We start from the raw sequence: 4,000 nt of genomic DNA, 5'->3' as shown, positions 1-4,000 counted from the left end.
CAGTTTGCTTTTTAAGAATGATGCGTCCTCCTTACCCCCAGAGTCTCCCTCTGCCACTTAGTGTTCTTGCCTTCTAAAGACACCCAGCATGACGTGCCATGACATGTGTCTCCTCTGCTTCGCCATTAGCGGCCAAGCAGAGCCTTAAGTTTGATGTACGGGAGGTGCACACGGTGTACCACTTTCCCATCCGTGCACCAGATGAGTGACTTCCCTTGGCAGGATGCCAAGTCTAATTGGGCTCCATGAGAACTGTCTCAGGCCAGGGCTGCCCCGATTGCCTCAGGAGGGAGGGTCAGCCCTCCACCTCATATTCATCCTGAATTGAGTAACTAACTGGCGGGCTCAGGATCAGCCAATATCCAGAGGCCAAGGTACATTCAGTCCCATGGAAGAAAATATCCAGGACGGCAGATGGTAGGAGAGAAACTGAGCTGAGCTGTTCATTGCCTGAGATTGAGCCACAGCCACCAGGACCACTCGGGACCCTGGCACCTTAGCAAGAGTTGAGGCGAACATATTTCTGGAATGCAAGGGTGCCTGTCCTTTAGCTTACCCAAGGCATAGGGTTTGAATACAGAAGGGTAAATCACCCAATAAAGTTGCTTCCTACCCATGAAAGTGACTCTTTCTTACCCACCAAAGCCCCCAAAAGGCCCGCTGAGGAGGAGAAGCACACCATGCCGTGTAAGCTGCTTCTTACAGGCTTCAAAGTGCCTTCAGACTGTTTTAGTCTCTTTTAAGCAATCTGGCCACCGGTTGGGGTGGCCTGACTGGATGACAAGTGAAGGGGAAGGCTCTGCCTTAGGCCTGGCTGCCACCGCACTGCCACAAACCTGAACTTCACTGTCTGCTCCAAGCTTGTCCTGGGGCCTTGGAGGCGGGCCACGGGCTGCTGAGAAGCAGCCTTCTGCCTCCACCTATCCCAGAGCTGTGCTGATGATTTCAAACCTATCTGTTCTCTCAGTGAATAAACAAGACACACGTCTCTGGTAAGGCAGCCTGGTGATGAGGCAGTCTTTGAGTTTCATGTCTCTAGACTTGCACAAATGTTGAGAAAAACAAGTTTATTTGCATGGTGGTTCAGGGTACCCAGAGAAAGCAGGGGAGTCGGGAGGGAGCAAAGGAAAGAGAAGGCAAGGATTACCCGGGCAAGAATGTGGACTGAGTACTGACAAGGCATCATTGTTCACTTAACACCAGGCCACGGGGTCTGAGGGTGTCACACAACAGTGCCCAGTGCGCTCCGAGGGAAGACACTCCGTGGTCCCCATCCCTTCCCCGAATTCACCATGGCGTCTTAGGCAGTTACCCTCACCGAGCCTCAGTTCTCTCATCTGTAAGAAAGGAAAAGAACTAGTTCATTGACTCAAAGCCAGCTTGCCCTGTTAGACCCAACCGGTCTGTCTGGGATTCAGCTCGCCCAAGAACCACCAAGAGCCGAGAGTCGTTGCAACACGCAAGAGGTTTTTATTGAAAGCCGGTGCACCGGGGTCCCACAACCCTCACACAGGAGGCAGTTTTCGGACCCCGAAAAGCAAAAGCTCATGCTATTTATAGGTTGATTCACTTACAGGGCGTAGGTTTTACAATGATTGGGCAAACAGGGCGATCTTTAAACTTATTGGTTCAGTCCTTTTGCCCCAGTTAGGCTTGTTTGTTCAACATTTTTGCGGTTTAACGGTTAGGACAAGCCGCCCATTTCTCAGAACGGTTCTTGCCTAAGGGCATATCGGCTTCATGCACCTGGAAAGTACCCGGATCTACAAGTTCCTTATCTGAACAGGAGGGAGTAGGGTCAGAAGTTGTTCTTGCAAGGACCATGGAGTAATGGAAAATCCCCAAAGGGCTTTTTGGGCCCCACATCCCCCCCTTTTTCTTTTTGTAACTAGTTTCAATCATGGAATTTCAGTTTCTTTTTCTTGTAATTTCTGATATTGTTGTCTTAGCATCAGAATCTGTACTGTGCTGATGCGTTTCCTAATAAAAGCTATTAATCGATTTAAAATGCATGGTCCAAAGGTTAAATAATGAGGGGTCCTAACAAGCTGGAAACCAAAGTAGTAAGCCAGGGAGATTTATCAAACCATGATTGGAACCACCCTTTTTGATTCTCTCTTTCCTGTTGTCTTTTGTCCAGGCGTTCCCTGAGTTTGTTCATAGTTTTGGTGATAGCCCCAGAATGATCAATATAAAAACAGCATTCTTCTTTTAGTGCAGCACATAGTCCGCCCTCCTTAAGGAACAGCAGATCTAATCCCCTCCTGTTTTGCATTACCACCTCTGAAAGCGAGGTGAGGGATTCTTTTAACTGAGTTATGGAACTTTCTAACGCCCGGAGGTCAACATCTACAGCTTGTCTTAAGGCATCATAATAGTGGGGTTGTTGAATGAGGGCTGTTGTACCCGTTCCTACCCCGGCTGCCATTCCTAGTCCTAGGAGTACAGCCAGGGTGAGTGTTATAGGTTCTCTCTTAGACCTTCCTCTGCCCTCGTATTCATCTAGAAAGGATGAATCTGAATGATAAATAAGTCTGGGGACCAGCTGAACTAATACACAAAAATCAGTTGAAGCTTTAAGAACCTCTAAAGAAATGCAGGGGGTCAATCCTGTGTTACATGCCCACCATCCATCCGGAGGAGGGAGGAGATACCCTGAGCCCTGTGGGAGGCTTAAATTGGCACAAAGATGTCGGTGGGACGAGGGGGGCGTTCCTACACATGTACCGTTTCCTAATACTGAGGCCAGGGTCAATTTACTATTTCCTTCTTGTTTCCATCGACATTGATCTGAAGTGTTAACATTACTATAATTAGAACTGTATCCTATAGCATCATAATAAGGGGGAGGAGCAGCATAGCAAAGCCAACATGATTTAGTAGCCTCCGGATTTGTGGCATTTAGAACCTCAAAAGCCGCCTGGACCAATGAGAGCATTCAGTCCCGGGGGGTCTTGGGTTTGATTGTCATTTCTTTTGGCTCAAAAGTTTGGTTTCTTATCTCTGGTAACGCTGTGGGAGGGGCCAAAGGTAGCAAAGAGTGCCCTATCTCAGGGTTGGGGCCTATAGGAACTGGAGTAGGGGTTTCAATTTTTAGTTTGATGGTCATTAGTAATCCATCATCATATCCTTCTTTATAAAACCTGATTCCCCATGAATGGCCATTTATCCAGTTTTTATCCTTTTTTTCCTGGTTCACTAAAAGAAATCTTAAGGGGATGGCACCATTTAGTACATTCAGGCCTATAAGTTAAGTGGAATCCATAGCCTACAAAATCCGGCCGTCCCCAAAAATTCCCTAACTTGTTTGGGACTCTTGGGGGCCGGTATCCGGGCAACGGTGTCTTTCCTGCTTTCCGAAAGCCATCTCTGTCCTCCTTTTAACAAGTACCCCAGGTAACTAACCTGTCGTTGGCATATTTGTGCTTTCTTTGCAGAAGCCCGATATCCCAATGTTCCCAGTTCTGTTAACAGTCTCTCAGTTCCCTCGATGCAGTCCTCTTGGGTTTCAGTAGCTAAAAGAATATCATCAACATATTGAAGTAGAGTTACCTGGGGATTGGATTCTCTATAAGATGCCAAATCCTGGTGGAGAGCCTCATCAAAAATGGTGGGGGAGTTCTTGAATCCTTGTGGCAGGCGAGTCCATGTCAGCTGGCCTGACATCCCAGAGGCTGGATCCTTCCACTCGAAGGCAAAGTAAGGCTGACTGAGAGAAGAAAGTCTCAGGCAGAAGAAAGCATCTTTAAGATCCAAAACAGTGTACCAAGTGTGCTGAGGTGGAAGAGTACTTAAGAGATTGTAGGGGTTGGGTACCGTGGGGTGGAGGTCCATCACCCGCTTATTTACCTCTCGTAGGTCTTGTACCGGTCGGTAATTATTAGTTCCTGGCTTTTTAACTGGCAAAAGAGGGGTATTCCATGCAGATTGGCACCTTACCAGGATCCCTAATTCCAGCAACCTTTGTATTTGAGGACGGATGCCATCTCGGGCTTCTTTA

Source organism: Neophocaena asiaeorientalis, unplaced genomic scaffold (genome assembly GCF_003031525.2).
Source record: "Neophocaena asiaeorientalis asiaeorientalis breed wild unplaced genomic scaffold, Neophocaena_asiaeorientalis_V1.1 scaffold106, whole genome shotgun sequence".
NCBI classification, from domain to species: domain Eukaryota; kingdom Metazoa; phylum Chordata; class Mammalia; order Artiodactyla; family Phocoenidae; genus Neophocaena; species Neophocaena asiaeorientalis.
This window is presented reverse-complemented; position numbering follows the sequence as displayed.